The sequence below is a fragment of the Ptiloglossa arizonensis genome, chromosome 3, assembly GCF_051014685.1.
Source record: "Ptiloglossa arizonensis isolate GNS036 chromosome 3, iyPtiAriz1_principal, whole genome shotgun sequence".
NCBI lineage: Eukaryota > Metazoa > Arthropoda > Insecta > Hymenoptera > Colletidae > Ptiloglossa > Ptiloglossa arizonensis.
The window spans coordinates 15,767,906-15,784,718 of NC_135050.1; the positions used below are offsets into that span (position 1 = coordinate 15,767,906).

The 16,813-nt window shown below is 45.2% G+C and overlaps 1 protein-coding gene across 3 annotated transcripts in view; it reads left to right on the forward strand.

The window, feature by feature from the left end:
* LOC143144453 (agrin) overlaps positions 1-16,813 on the forward strand; it is a 772,831-nt gene that overhangs the window by 178,890 nt on the left and 577,128 nt on the right. The window lies entirely within an intron of this gene.

Here is a 16,813-nt window from a genome sequence, read left to right on the forward strand (position 1 = left end):
AAAGTACATAATATTACCGTTCCAAAACGGTAATAACACAACGGCCATTGTAAAAAAAAACGTTATCGGTGAAGGGGTGGTAGCATTGTGAAAATTTGGTTCGTCAAGTTCCAGCGATATCGATCTTCGAGACGATCTTCTAAGCCACGTTTTACATTAAGCTGTTTCGTAACGACTCTTGAAAGGAAAGAAATTTCATCGAAAAATCGTTCCAGCCGTAGAATTTTCTCCGTTGGTGGATCTATGTCGTACGAGAATCGGTTTATAAAGTAAAATTTCCTTTGTTCGAGGATCCATTTCATACGAGAATCGGTCGAATGGATAGAATTTTCCGAGTCCGTGGAAAAATCGAGCCGGGCCGCGTATTCGGATCGAGATGCGACTGTTCCCACACTTCAACGGAACTTTTCTCCTCGTCGCTATCTCCGCGTCTCATCTTGTACTAACAAGAACTCCTAACTTTTCTCATTAACTCGCAATCTCTTCCAATAGCAGTCCCCCTCGCCAATTATCTATTATCTTCGACGGATCAAAGCCGTGGCCCCCCGACAAACAAGGAAAAATGCCGCACCCCTTCGTTTCGAGGAGGAGGCGACTCGATCGACGCGTTTTCTTCTCGGATTCGCTGGAAAACCGAGTCGTCGATTGAAATTTTCCGTCCCTCGGAAACATCGCGCCCATCTCGAGGATCGATCGTTCGCGAACCTAATCCGTACGTCGCACGGATAGTGATTTCTTTAAAAACGATCGAGATTTGTACAGGTACCGTCCATCCGCGAGCAGCCACACTTGTATTTACATTCTGAGTACTTGGTTGCTCGCTATCGGTCGACGATCAATAAAAAACAATTCCCGTTTATATTATTACCGACTCACCGGTGAAATTCTCCTAATGAAAAAAGTTACTACAATTCAACGTCTTCGATAATCGTTGATGTACTGAAATTCGTTTATAACCGAAAGAATGTAATTTGTACCGATCGGAAACAACGCAAATCCATTTAAACTCATTTCTATCGAGATAAACTCTGCACAATTGTAATTTGCAGGGAAGTAAGTCAGGTTGGAATTAAACGAAAGTATAACTTTGGCTGTTTTCTTGCGTTAAAAATTCTCCGAGGACCCGTTGTCGTCCAAAGTTCCTCGGAGAATTTACGATCTAAGGAAACAACAGTTATCCTTCTATTTCGTTCCATGAATGATTCGTTTCATGTTTAAGTGGATACGTGTTACTTCTAACGAATACAAATTAATTCTTGTAGCTGTAACGACTACGAAGACGTTAAAGTAAACTTATTTTTTCGTTGGAAGAATCTCATCGACTTGGCGGTATAATATTATATAAATATTAAAAATATTTGTCATCGTCTTTGACCCATAGTGACAGGGCAGTAGACAGTAGACAAGGTTCGTGTTGTCAGGAGACTCGGTGGAACAGTCGCTAGAGTGGGGATGTAAACGCAATCTACCTTCTCGTGGACAGTCGGTAGTCAGCGGTCACGCGTTACGAGTCGAAGGTGTAAAATTGTTCCGATCTCGCGTTTGCTTTCTAAAGAAACGTTTCTCAATCGGACAGGAAACCTCGTTGGTGAAATTTTCGGGCAACTTGGTACGCGTCGATGCGATCCGGGGGATGATTCGAGCCGATCCCTCGGTAGTATTAATAGAAGCTCATTTGGGAGATTTGCGCGAACTCGAGAGCCGAGATGTTTGCTCGGCTCCTCTTAAGTGCATCCTCTTCCCTTCTTTGAGGCCCTGTTCGTCCAACACCTTTCTCGCTCGTCGTCGTTGGAACATGCGACGTTGTTTATCTCCATATCTCACCCTCTGTCTCTCGTTCGTTCTCGAGGGGAGAGAGACGAGGACGGACGTATCGCTGTGGAAAGAGAGACACTTGGACAGGGATTCCTACGTTCGTTTCTTGGCAACACGCGACCGTCCCGGATGTCTCATTAACTCGAACGTCGCCAAGAATTGTGTACGTCATGGATGTCGTTAATAAGCATCGTTACGGAAGATTTGCAACGGGAGCCACGCTCACGGCGATTTCCGGCGTCATAACCCTTCGTTCCAAGGTGTTTGCAGTTTAAGCTGCCGTTGAGTAGACGACGGGGTCGTCGCTAATTGGTCGAGATGATGGTGTACCTACGCGCGGTCACCGAGCGTAGCTGCGTTTATTTGTTCCTGTATCGTTCGAGACCTGCACAGAGTGTCCGCGACGTGCAAACGAAACACGTGACAAAGAACGAAAGAGAAAGAGGTTTCGTTCATCCACCTTGGTGCCTTCCTCGGGTCCCTTTTTACCCACCGTGTGCACTCCTAACACAGTACTTTTTTTCTTTACATACGAAGTTGTTACAGTAGACGCAAACGGATGTTCTTGTATTTTTTTTTTTTTTTTTAGTTATCTTATTTGTATCACTAACACGAGCTTGGGATAGTTTCAATTCGAAGATTTTTCGAGCGACGGTCGGACGGAATAACGCACCGAATTTCTCGTTGTTTATTTATTCATTTATTACACGCGTGATACATTGGTTCGAACAATAAGGTACGGTAGAGTACGAGGCGAAACGGAGAATATTATCGACTAAATTACAACGAGGCACGGTAGGATGAAATCTTGGAAGAACGAAGCGACTGCCCAAAGAAATCGATCAAAGGGGAGGTAAGTAAGCGTTATTGGAATTAATTACCATACGATTACCAGTCGGTGTGATACGCGAACACGGACTCACGCGGTCGTGGACGAAGAAATTCGCGGTGTCTCGGTTTTGTACGACCATTTGAGGGAAATTTCTTTTAAATTTTTGATGAAAGATACAATTTGTTCGTACAGCACATGAAAATGGCTTTCATCTTCGTGGTACTAAATAGATCCGTATAAACGAAAAGGAGAGTTTGAATTTAACCGGTGACCGAACGTGCGTTGTTCGAGTGTATCGCGAAAAGTTGGAAAGTTGCTCTTTTCTTTCCTTTTGTATCTGTTGTGACTATCTCGCGCAGACCGAACGTTCCATCGTTAAACGAAGATGAATGTACACTTATATCCGGGAAGAAAAACGCATATTAATTTCACAAACGTATTCGTTATCGATGTCGATCGTTCGGACAAACGTTCGTAAACGGTAGGTTTTCGACGAGCAGGTCGCTGAGATCGTTCCACAGCTCGCAACAATCGTTCCCTCCGAGGAGTAGACTGGATTCTCGGGAGATAATAATCGAGAGGGAACAATGCCCGGTCCATCTTTCGCGAAAGCGGGCGGACCTGTTTATCTATGGATCTGGCCTGCAGATACGCTGCGAGAGATCCCTCTTTTCTTAGGGTACTTGGTTCCCAGTTGTTACACACGGCGTTCTCGCCTGCCTCATTAAAGCTGGCTGCAGCTACCAGCATCCCGGTCCCAGGCGAAAGATACCTGACGATGGTAGTAGACGCGCCCCGAGCCGGCGGCAATCCGTCCCGGGGGTTGCCGTCAGCATCTCCTACCGGGGCTGTGTTTCACCCTCCACTTCCTGATTCGCAAGCGTCGCAATTTTTCCAGTAACGTTGCGTGCCTAATTAAATCTGTCACTCCCGGCGCGACGGTGTTACAGAAGTTCGCGTAAGCTCCTTACTCCAGGACCCCAGAGCCCCTCGTCGCGGTCGAAAATTATTTTTTCTCCAAGTGGAGAACATCCTCGAGTTATTTTTCTTCCATTTCGTGTCTCGTTTCTATTTTTTTTTTCTTTTTATTTAGAGAGAAACCGCGCGAATTTCTAATTTTTTTAAACTCGCGCGAGGAACACTGAACATCGTTTTACAGTTTTCCAATGCACGGTGTTTTCGTGTGCAAACTTTATCTTCCGTGTGCGCGAATATACAATCGTTGAAAAGTAGGTGAAAGATGTACGTCGTACGTAATACGATGTATATCGTTTAGGGTGCATCCGGCGGTGCATTCGGGTGACAAATGCGGAGAACAATGTTTTACGATAGAGATCGTACATTTGTTTCTCATTTGTTTCGTTTTGTGCAATCGCGAACACGGATTTGAGTCTCTTTCGTTGGAATCTCATCGGTAGGATTCTCGATGCGGCTGAAAATTATTTCAATCGAAACAAAGTGGACCGAGTGGAGACCATCGTCGAATTATTTTTCTTCCATTTCGTGTCACGTTTCTTTTTTTTTTATTTCTCAGGAGAGAAACCATGCACGTTTTTAATTCGGGCAAAAGACGTTGCGCAACGAAATAGCCGAATTGGTAACTTTCTTCGAGTAACTATTTTTCGAAGCTGAAAATTATTTTAACGCAACCTAATGTACAGAGTATTTTCGTTTCGTCTCGCGTGTGCACGAATATAACGGTATCGATTCTATCGAAAATTCGTACGCGACAATAAAGTCTCTAAATATAATTTGCAAGAATTTTTGCTTCGTACGATTTTGCAACGGATGGAACACGTTATCCGAGATATCGTATATTCGATAATTGAGGTCCCTCGTAACCCACCCTCCGAAATCAGTTTCTCCGCAACACGGTGCCAAACAGCAGCAATTACGTTTTATTTATACCAACGATGCGTCCGAAAGAGGGAAAGTATTCGATGGGAGTGGAACAACTTACGCGAACAACACCGTCGCGATAAAATTACTATACATACCGCCGTATGAAATGTTAATGTAAACGATCTATCGGGGCATAAATTTGTAAACGTAAACCATTGTACAGGTCGGTGGTTCACCGAACGAGGATAAACAGCGGAATTGCGATAAACTATAATATTCGAAACAGTCGCTACCCGTATATACATATACATTATCGCTCAAAACTTTCCAGACATTTGACCGAAATACTGTCGATATTCGAACCGTTGGAACTTCGTTAAAAATAGTCGTACAATAATATTCCTGGAGTCGATTTAAAAATCGAACCCTCTACTTTCGTACTCCCAAATTAAATTCCCTCGAAAGTTTTCATACACCGGGAAACGATTGAAAAATTGAAGATGGTTCTTACAAAAAAAAAATTGACCAATTTTGAACCGTGCCAGATCGTTCGACAAATTTTTTCTACGATGAAAAAAAACGGTACACCAACGTTTCGAGGCTCGTTGCGAAGGAAAGACTAATCGCTCTTCGAGCCCACGGTAATCACAGATACGTGACAAATTTTCCAAACAATCACGAGCGGCTCGAAGTATTTCAATCATTTTCATTTCCAAACAATCTTCACTTTTTCGATCGCTTCCCAATCTTCTCGAAACTTTTCGAGAGAACTCGACCCTTGGAATAACTCCACTACTCCACGGTTATTTTTCGCAAACGTTGCAACCATTCAAAGATCGCAACCATTTCGACCAACTCTCCTCAAACTTTCACCCGCTGCTCTATACGTACCTTCGACGCAACACTGTTGCTCGAACAATATCCCTTAAAATGTTGGCGAACGGTTACAACGATTCGCTGTGAATTTTATACGCGCGGCTGTTTTAATTAACTGGTTCGCGTCGGTGTTCAAAGGGAACGGAAACTCCTCCGCGTTACGCGGACTAATTACCCCCGTGGTGCTTTTATTTAGCGCGAGGGTAGTTTTACTTAGATTACTAGACGTCCGGAAGTATCACTCGTTGAGAACCAACCGGTAAGAGAGGGGTTACCGGATGCCCTCGCGTACCTTTTCGGCCTTTGTGTGCTCTTTGTTGCTCCCGTTTTTATTTTCCCTCCTCGTTGGAAAAGAAGCGTGCGCGGGGTGTACATATAAATGGAGAAGGAAAATAATTTATTTGCTCGCCGGTTGGGAATTGAAACGGGCCTCGAGGTCACGGCCGGTGGCTCGAGCGACGGAAGGACGTGGATTAAGGGTTGCCTCGCGCCGAATGGAAATTGGGAGAGCCGGTAGGTATCGATGAATCACTCCATCCACCGTGCTGCTCCTATCGATTTATCGGGGCGGTTACGGCACTGGACTGTTGCCCAGGTGATTTGACGCTATTCGGCTAGGCCAGTCTTTTTTCGTACTTCGATCCGGCCTGGTAACACTGGCTTTGTTCGGTCAGTTTCGTACGAGAAAAAAGCGGGCTGGAATTACCACGCGGAGTTGGATCGGTTACCGAGCGAGAGATTTAAGACCGATTTAAATTCCTTCTGGATATTCGTGCGCGCGCAAACTCTCGCGATTCTCGATCGCGACCCCTGTACACGGTCGGTTATTCAGCGTACGTGTGCACGTCTGTTTTGACAATACTCCGAGTCATTGTTTACCGTATCGTTGTCTCACGGTCATCTATTGAGTATAGAAGTTAATATTAGGATTAACGACTGTGAAAGTATTTTTATTTCTATCGGACCGTATGCGTATCTTCGAGGTTAGATGGGGAGAGGGATGATTAATTTACGAGTACCGTTAACTGTCTTCTTTGATAATTGTTTAGGAATGTTGTAGACGAGGATATTGTCGATAATTATGTAGTTTTGATAAGTAATTTGCAATAGGTTAAATTAAACACTTTGGTCGTTCTACTGTTTAAATGCTTCACGAAAGTTGAGGAAGGGCGAGAGTAAGAAGAAAATAAATACTGTAGATAGAGATATCGTTAATGATCGAGTAATGTTAAAAGGAAGTTTGAAACTTCAAATTGACCCCTTTGGTTGTTAACGTTTCGTGAATGTGCGATCACCGAAGGCGATTGCACCTACGCAGTCCGATTTCTAGGTAAAAGTTCAACGATGCTCGATCGGAACCGGTCTTGGAGAATTATTTGTGTGAAAGTTGTAATCTATTTCTCGGAGTATGAAGAGTGGTAAGTTTGGAAGTATTTTACGGGCGCGTTGTTATTTTATTGTAAAAATTTGTACGCATCGATTCTCGGGGAAAATGGGTAAAGTACTGTGAATCTTCCACTTGAGTTGAATAGAATAAATAGGACGAACGACAGGGCTGAAGAAGGACCTTTAAGTACGAGTTAGAATGTTGAGAATGCTAAATGAACACGAACAGTGTCGAGTAATTGTTGTTAAATCGCAGATTTTAGGAAGACCGACCGAAACGTCTGACCCGATACGATCCGTGATCCCTTCCAAGATAGATCTCTCTTTTTCTCCACGATACGTTCGATATACGATTCCAATTTGCAGAATTAATTACGATTAAACGAATCTACACTCCTTTACGAGAAGAAAATTTTTTTTAACCTGTAAATACGTACGTAGAAAAATAAGAACCTAAGTGAAGATGGAACTGCGTATCTACCACTGTGCATTGGAATGATTTTAAGAATGCTGGATTGATCACTCGACACCGTAACATTTTACAGAGTTCATTTTAAATTCATTTGTTCCATCATTCCAGTAGCCAAACACGAATTGGTCCCATCTTCACCCTATAAATACCCTTCAGATGTCAACTTGTTGCAACGACTGTTACTACTAATTGGAATCAACTTCTACAATATTTTTTACATAAAAAATACATCGACGAATAGAGAAACTTCAATGACTGGGAATTTTTAAGGGAAATGTTCGATCGTTGGAAATATTTTCCACGTACTCTCACCTTAAGGGTGCTCGGTGTTACTTTCTCGTCGATGATCGCGGACGATTAAAAAAAAAAACCTCGCTGTTACAATACCGTTAAACAACACTGTCTTCCGTTACAGTAAATTTTCGTTGACGAGTCGCTTCGCAACGACGCGAATTCCAAATTACTACCCTTTATCGAAACTTTATTTTGGCGAACCGTTTTCAGCGCGAACAAAACACACAGGCAAGTAATTATTGTGCTAACTCGGGCGGCATCGAATACACACACGTAATTATAGCTCGGTGAAGTAGCCTGTGCGGCAACCTCGTGCTTTTTACTATTCTTTTATTCTCCGTGCGTTTCCTTTTTTTTCCCCCGTTCCTCTCCCTCTTCGTCGACGCTAGAACGATTCATTATTGCGGCAACATGACCCCTTGTCAGATACGACTGACGCCCGTGCCTTCGTTCCTCTGCAATGCTTGCATTACCAACGAATTTTCCACGCTACTTTCCCCGTCTTGTTCGCGTTTCACTCTTACCGATCGAGCAACACCGACCAACCCCCACCGAACGTCCCTTTTGGATTTTCGTTTGCTCGGTTTCCGTGTTCCACGGCCCGTAATCGCCCCCTCCGCTTCCCAACGCGAGACTGTTCTTAAATTACAAGTATTCCGGCATGCTTGGCATACTTCCCGTACTTTCTTTTACGATTATCTTCCTCTAAATGAGAAATTCTGCCGTTCGCGAGCTGCCGACCGCGCCTCGTTTGTCAGCTCATAGTTTACCTCTTCTCTGGTCCGTGTTCTTTCGCCGCGGTTCGTCTTCAAGGTTATTATCCCCGAGAGTATTTACTCCTTATCGAAGATTTCGAGGATAATTTGTACCGAGCCCCACCACCGGAGAAAAAGATTTCGCGACCGAAATTACCTATTACCTGCAGTTCTTTAGGTGCAATTCGAACGTATGTTTGGAGATCGTGTATTATTATCGGTATGTTTCCTTTTCTTTGTTAGTTTTATTTATCGAGAACGTGAAACTGTAAGTAATCTCGTTAGAGTACATTCGTCTTTCATTGTTCTACCTTGTGCAATTCGTTGCATGTATATGGAACTTGTTTGCTACAATTCTCATCGATACGATTTCTTTCTTCGGTTTGTTTCATTCGTCGATAGAAGTAAAATTCTACGTTACGCGGGGGATTTCTGGTGATAAATAATACACGATACGATCGATACTGCGTATATTTCATCCGAGAGAATTTGAAAGTATAGTCTTAAATATATTAAAATTAATTTAAGATTAATTTTACAATTATACTGTCCCGGAACAGAGACTCTTGCAGTTCCCACGTCGAGAACGAACGATTCGAAAAACAAGAATATCGTACAAAGTGAGCCAAAAATGTGATCAAACGATGGAAAAAAGGAAACTCGACGAATGAAAGTATTGTCCAGATTTCACAATTAACCTTTAAGATAGGGTTGTAACCTTCTTCGAGGTTACAAATTCTCCGCGTTTCAGCACATTTGAAAACTTGGGTCCTTAGCGCGGGAAATTGAAATTTTATCGCGAGTCGAAGTCGATGCGCGCTACGACTTTAATCGGCGGTTAAAGGCGCGGGAAGTTTTCTCGCGTGGGTTCACGGTGTCCCGTGGCCAATGAATCGAAAGCAACGAGCTAGGAACGGTAAATTTTTCGAGTTCCTACGCCGCCCGAGTATTCTCCCCAAATGGAGAGAGCCGAGCAATTTCCGCGGGCGGAGAACCGAAGGCAAAGTTTGCGCGCGATGGTAGCTCGGACTAATAGCGAGCCGGGTTAAAAGTCTCGGAATATTCGAAGACGGTGGTACGAAAAATCGTCGAACAGATTCCCTGTGGCGCCTTACGAGCTCGTATTTTTGAGCGTTGGGTAAAGTGAGCCGCGTGTTGCGAAGCAATAGATCTAACCCAGACCTAACCCTGGCCCGTATTTTTGAGCGTTGGGTAAAGTGAGCCGCGTGTTGCGAATAAACTAACCCAGACCCGTATTTTTGAGTCTTGGGTAAAGTGGTCCGCGTGTTACGAAGTAATAGACCTAACCCAGGCCCGTATTTTTGAGTCTTGGGTAAAATGGACCGAGTGTTGCGAATAAATCTAACTCAGACCTAACCCAGGCCTCTATTTTTGAGTCTCGGGTAAAGTGGTCTGCGTGTTACAAAGTAATAGACCTAAACTAGACTTAACCCAGGCCCGTATTTTTGAGTCTTGGGTAAAATGGACCGAGTATTGCGAATAAACCTAACACAAACCTAACCAAGGCCCCTATTCTTGAGCCTCGGGTAATTTGAGTGGCGTCACAGTGATAGGGGAGTTATCGTAACCGGAATTATAGCCGCAGATGGCTGACCAGCTATGAGACAAATAAATGCAAAGTTTGGAAAATTTTTCCAAGGTACAAACTCACCACCCCGCATACTTATTTTACGAGTTGACTCTCCGTAATCGTGCGTCATTTCAATGGAATTTTCGACAACTTCGACTCAAGTTCTGAAAGAAATTCATAAGAAATATTCCTTTTATGTGTACTTTTGTTTCGTAACGCGAATTTTTTCGATACACGAAATAAATCTGAGCCGAGTTACGGGGAGATCTGTATTTGTGAAATGCAAATGTGGATTTTTCGATTTTTCCCGGTTGCTCGGCGCAGTGTGTCGCGATCGACGCGAAACGGGAGGACGTCGAGTCGAACAGCCGCGACAGGAATCGTGCCAAGATTCGACGATCCTTCGGGCTGGGTGGTACGCCACGGTGCAGTTTATTCGTATACGAGATGTACGTAAGAAGGAACCGTGTTCCTCGTGTTTGTCTTCGAAAGGCGAGAACACACCGCGGGTGCGGGCGTCGTCGCGTCTGACGGAATGCGAGATTGCGAGACTCGAAAACGACGCAACGGTGGTCCCGGGGAGAAAGTAACACTTGCGCAACAGCCACGGAGGAATCGAGTCCTTTGAGGAACTTCGGGCGTGTTTGCTTTCGGAAGCGAACGGTTTATCCGGTCCCACGCTCCCGATACCTTATCAATTCCTCGTATCGGTACGGTTGTAGCGAATCTCGACGACAACGCGCGTTCTCGAAAGTCGACCCTCGAGCGCGTTCTTCTGTTCGTGTGCACGCGTAAACGCTCCGAGTGTCACGAATTTGAAACTCGAGTTTCCATTCGGAATTCTGGAACTCGAGTTTCCAAGTTTCCAACTAGTCATACCAACGTACGACTAGTTCAGGGAATACGGAAGACGCTTTTATCTTTGAAAGAAAGAAGACGACCTTCTCTTCGAAAATTTTCCAAATTTAAATAATTCCACGGTGTTGGGTAAAGTTTTATTTGCTATTCGTTCTGGAATTCTTTTCGGGGGATACGTATCTTTGTATCGGTGAAAGAGGTGCTCGGAGAAAATATTCGGGAGAGCTATCGGGCGAATTAATTTCAGTTTTAATTTATCACGAGGGAGATAGATCGTGGATTATTGAAAAAAATTCTAATTGTACGTAAGCGAACGTGGTCGATGAATCAATTTCCGCGTACGCGTACCGTACGATCGTAATTCCACTGTCGGAGCGATTTCAGTTTTCCCAATAATCCACTTTGAAAATGGATCGAATTTTATTAAATCCTATCGTCTTAGCTACGATCAGTCGGAAGTAAATTTTTTAATTTGAAAACCACCAGTGAAATCGCGCTACCTCGATATAAAAACGAGACAATTTCACCGAAAACTTCGCTCTTGTAAAATGAAAGCCTGAAGAATGAAATAGATAAGAGAAACCAAAAAGCCAAGTTTCGTACCTACGTTGATATTTTCATCCCCTTTGACTACAATTTAGAAAAATCAAAATTCCAATCTCGTCCTCCCTTTCAATCAACTCCCGGTAAAGTTTCTTCCCCGCGTATTTATCAAAGCACGAACCCACGAAGATGCACTCTCGCGTAGCCACGCGTACACCCACACTCTCGTAGACACCGATACGTCGGTGATGCTCCGAGCGGTACAAGCAATCGGGGCGTAAAATCGAATGGATTCAATTTCTGTCTTGATTTCGCCGATTTCATTACTACCCGTTACATGTGGGCGAGTGTACATGTATCCGAGCACTCGGTGCATTTACCCCGTCCCCTTGCACCCCTGTCGTACCAGGGTCTCGAAGAGTCCTTCAGACTGTATGCCCAATCGCGAGGGGCTCGGTTCGAACCGCTCGTCTCGACGAGTTCGACGAAGGAGTCATGGTTAAAACCGAGACAGAGGTAGGAGAGGGTGAAACGAGCATAGAAGGGTGGGGAGAGATGAAAGGAGAGGGGACGATCGGAGTCAGGGTCGAACGGGGGTGGAGAGGAAGAGTTTTCGAGAGCCGGTGGAATTGGATAAGAGAAAGCGAAGGAGACGAGGTAGGAGAAAGGTTCTTAACGAAGTGCGACATTCATCTTCTTTTACGCGCTGTGTAAGATTCGAAGAGTTTCTTTCCACCCCCCTCGACGCGCCATTATTTGCCCGATGATAGCGCCGGGTTACGACGTATACGAATTTTCTCGTCGTTGACCGATCCCTCGGCGTCTAATTAAATCAATTGAACGCGTTAAGTGGATGCGACGGTCCCGTGAACGTTTGCTTGTGTTACCAGTGGCGCACGATCGCCTCGAGGTTTACGTAATTGCGTCTCAACACGGGCTCGCGAGTGCGCCCGATTTCGTGCTCGTCGGCCCACGCCAGCCACGTGAAATTGCTCGCTAGATTTCGGTATTGTTACCCACGAATTAACAACATCCACCTCCGGGTTGTTTACTTTATTTATCAACACGGGGGAATATTTAGCGAATTACGGTGGTCCACGGCGCGAGAAGAGTCGCTGGCCAGCGGAGATCGATCTCACCTGGCCGGGTAACGTGTAAACCGAACGCGTTGAAATCGGTCCGATTGATTCGACCGTTTCCGCGGAGGAAGTACGGTTTCTGTTGGAATACAACGACAATGAACCGTTCAGCACTTGAGAAGTCTAGGAATGGTGGATGAGCTCGATACCGGCTTTCCTATTTTTTTTCCGGTGGTGTGCCGACGTGATCGTTACAATTTGTTCAGTTGTTCGTAACCATACTCCGCTGCACGACTGTGTTATATTTATCTAAAAATAAACGTCCTATTTACATTTTCTCTTGTGCTGAACCATTCCATAATCCCGCAGTTTCGTCGGTGAAAATATCCGTTTACTGGTTAAATCGTTGCTCGAGATCGTTCTTGTCAGTTTTTGAAACGAGGCGGAACGTACGTAGAGTGCGAGGGACAAAAGAAAATTTTGGAAAGGAACTATCGCTTTTGAAATTTGAAACCAAAATTCCGGGACGAATAACCGTTGACGGGTGATGGAAAGGATTATCGAGCGGAAGTCGTCAATATTTTGGACGGAACGCGAAACTTTGTTAGCTTCGCTACAGTCGTGACCTGGGTAACGAGTGTTCCCAGAAGAGGGAGGAGAATCGCTGAGGGAAGATTCTAGCTTCCAAAGGGGAGTATCTTAAAGGAGCCATTAACCAGGACTAATCCGTTTCGCAGCGTACCACCATAAACGAGCAACGAAAAGTGTGGAAACAAAAGACATTAATATCTGTACCAGTCAGAAATGACTCTGGCAAGGAATTGTGAACTGTAGCAGTCCGAGGGTTAATAGGAACAAGGGTTCGCGGGAATCAAGATCAGCGATATCTCCTCTCGTGAAACCGCATCGAGAGGTTCTACAAGGGGATAGTCCCTAACGCGAACCAAGGGAACCTAACTCTCTGACGTATTGGTGTTGAACGTATTGGCGCAGGGCCGAATATCACAGTGCTCGGATACGCGAGATCCGACACCAGGTCGTTTCTAGTCGCATTGAACTCGAGAAAAGGTGATCCGTATCGACGGTGCACCTAAATGGACATCTGTGCGATCACGGTAGACGTTGAAGGTGTCTACGATCGCGCGAGAGCAAATATCACGGTGCTCTGGTACGAAGGATTCGACGCCATAGATTTTAGACACGTTGCGGAAAGAAAAACTCGAGCGAGACACTTGAATCTACGTCTCTGTAATCGTCGGAGACGATAAAGATGGTTACGATCAGGCGGGACCGAATATAGCTGTGCTCGGATACGCGAGATCCGACACCAGGTCGATTCCAGACGCGTTGAAAGCGAGAGAAGAGTCTCCATATCGCGAGACACCGAAATCGACGCCCCTGTAATCGTGGAAGAGGATCGGGATGACTATGGTCCCGTGGGACACGATCGAGACGACTCGTAATACCGATGACTCCGTAGCTGTCTCAGCTGTTCCAAGGGTTCGAAGGGTCCTTGGGGTACTAGGTGTCTTCGAAACCTTGGTAAGTCTCGGGGGTTTCGAGAGTCTTCGGGAATCCCGAGAGTTCCGACGGTCTCGGATATTCCTATGAATTCCCTGAAATCTGCAGGGGACTCCCCGAGACTTCAGCGTCCCTGGAATCTTCAAGATTTCCAGACTCTCGTGAAATTCCAAAGGTCTTCGGGCTCTGAAAAAACTGTGGAATCCGTGGGATCGGCTCTATCCCGTCTCTCGTTGTCCGAGTCGCCTCTATCGGGTACCGCTTCGCGGTATCGTTGTTGGTCTCGAGTTCACCGAGATCGAGACCAACGAGTTCGAGATCATTTTACATACTCGTATATCGGATACAGAATCGTCCACAGACGTTCGAATCGAGTCTCGCGAGTCCGGATAATCCGTACCCTGGCTCAAGAGGTCCTTGTCGAGAGACGAGCAACCTTTTCCCAAACGGTGTGGATCGTTCAAATAAGAACACTCTTCGGTATTCGCGTTAAGGACTCTTCGGGACGAGTCGCACCGTTTCGAGGAGTACGTGTGGCTAATTTTTTTTAACGAGACCGTACGATCACCGATATTCTTCCTCCAGTCGATAAAAGAACCCAGAAGTCGTTTTTCCGTTGGTTGGAAAACCGAGCACGCCGAGCTCGCGCCAATGTCGAAACAGCCACGCGCGCAGACTCGCAATGCCTCGGGCTTTGCCCGGTCAACGCTTTCGAGCTAAGTGCAAAACGTACACACACCTAGGACCCTAATTTCCAACGGCGGGCCAGTGTACGGGGAACAATATGCTCGCTTAGTATCCGACGCTTGATACATTTCCGCTCGTAATACCGTACCCCTACGTCTCTGTTCCCGGTTCGTCGAAAGGGGCGAACTCGGTTGATGAATTCAATTTCGTTGTCGCGTACACGGCGTATGCAAATGGAAGGGAGAGAGTACGGCTCGACTCCGATAGGGCGCGTGACTTTTGTGTAACGACCTGCTGGTCAACGGAGAACAACCACCGTCCGATGGAAATAACGTTTAACCCCGCGCGACACGCGCGCGTCCGTTTCGATTTCGCGTACCGGTTCGGTCGAGCGGAACTGTAGACTTTTCGTGTTTGGTTTCCCGTTTTTTTTCTTCTCTTTTTCTTTTTGTTTTCACTTTTTGACGTCGCGCATCCAGTTTCGTCCAGCGGGTTCCGACGAGGCGGAGCGATCGAGAGCGAGAGAGAGAGAGAGAGACCAACGAGGAAGAAATAAAAGAAAAAAATAGGTTAGACGGATGTATTTTTTGGATAAATATTTTCCGGCGCGTTCGCGCGACTCTTTCGCCGTTCCTTTTAATTGTTGCTCGTCTTTTGTGACTCTGTGCGTCAAAACGGCGTTCGGTCGGTTCTTTTTTTTTTCTCTTTCCTTTTTCAGTTAGTTCCGGGTTTTCCAATAAACGAGCAGCTTGTTCCGCTACGCTCGTGAAACGATATTTTTTTCGTCTTCCGTGTATTTCCTTTTTTGTTGCGGTACGAGACTGATGGAAGCACTTGGGCGCTACGCGCGCAGGGTTCGTCGATTTTTATCGTTCCGCCCCTCGAATTCGAAGTCCTTGATAATATTTTGTCTTGCGTTTTTTTCAATCTCGCGATTCTTCCTTCGACGATGGTCGACCTGATTCGTTCCACTCTCGTGATTTCGCCATTCGACGAAACTCACCCTCCGTACGCGTTCTTCTTTTTAATTCGATTCGTTCGTTTCTTCGTAATATTTCGTTCGTCAAATTTGAAATTTGTCTCGCGACTGGTCGCTCCCTTTCGTTGCACTTTCACGTTTTTACAATTCTACGAAATTCACCCCCTATACAACACCTCGTCTTTGTACTCGAATTCGTTGGTTCCTTGTTAATAATTTGTCTTTAGGTTTTTAAATCTCGTCACGATTGTGTTTAGACTAGTCGATCCCTTTTGTTGCACTTTCAGTAGAGTCTAAACTCATTTTCCACATACCCCCTCACATTTTTACTCCGATTCGTTCGTTCCTTGCTAATAATCTGTCGTTACATTTTTAAATCTCGTCACAATTGTCCTTAAACGACTAATAGACCCCTTTTGTTGCACTTTCAGTAGAGTCTAAACTCATCTTCCACATACCCCCTTATCTTTGTACTCCAATTCGTTCCTTGCTAATAATCTGTCGCTACATTTTTAAATCTCGTCACAATTGTCCTTAGACGACTAATAGACCCCTTTTGTTGCACTTTCAGTAGAGTCTAAACTCATCTTCCACATACCCCCTTATCTTTGTACTCCAATTCGTTCCTTGCTAATAATCTGTCGCTACATTTTTAAATCTCGTCACAATTGTCCTTAGACAATTAATAGACCCCTTTCGTTGCACTTTCAGTAGAGTCTAAACTCATCTTCCACACACCCCCTCACATTTATCCTCCGATTCGTTCGTTCCTTGCTAATAATCTGTCGTTGCATTTTCAAATCTCGTCACGACTGTCCTTATACTAGTTCAACCCCTTTCGTTGCACTTTCGTGATTTCGTGATTCCACGAAACTCACCTCCTATATAGAGTTCGTCCTTTTACTTTGATACGTTGGTTCGTTTCCTTGTTATTAGGGACGCGGATGAATCACCCTCGTCCAGTTCCTCGTGCGTTTGCACGAGACTCGCCTATCGTCAAAGCTCGCGCGTTACTTCCATTAAGCCGAGAAATCAAAGGCGGCCATAATTTAATGCCGTCAGCCTCTGGCGGCGACGCATCCGTCGCATTTCGATGGAACGTTCGATGCCGTACTCGTGTATCCGTCGAATACCTTCTAGAACGTAGCTCGCGTTATAACCGTCGCTGCCCAGAAGGTTAGTTATACGTCGCGCGAGATCGACCACGATTCCATTCGATATTACGTCCTTTCATCTCGATCGTTGCATCGAACGAGATACTCGTACGAATTTCGAAAACACGC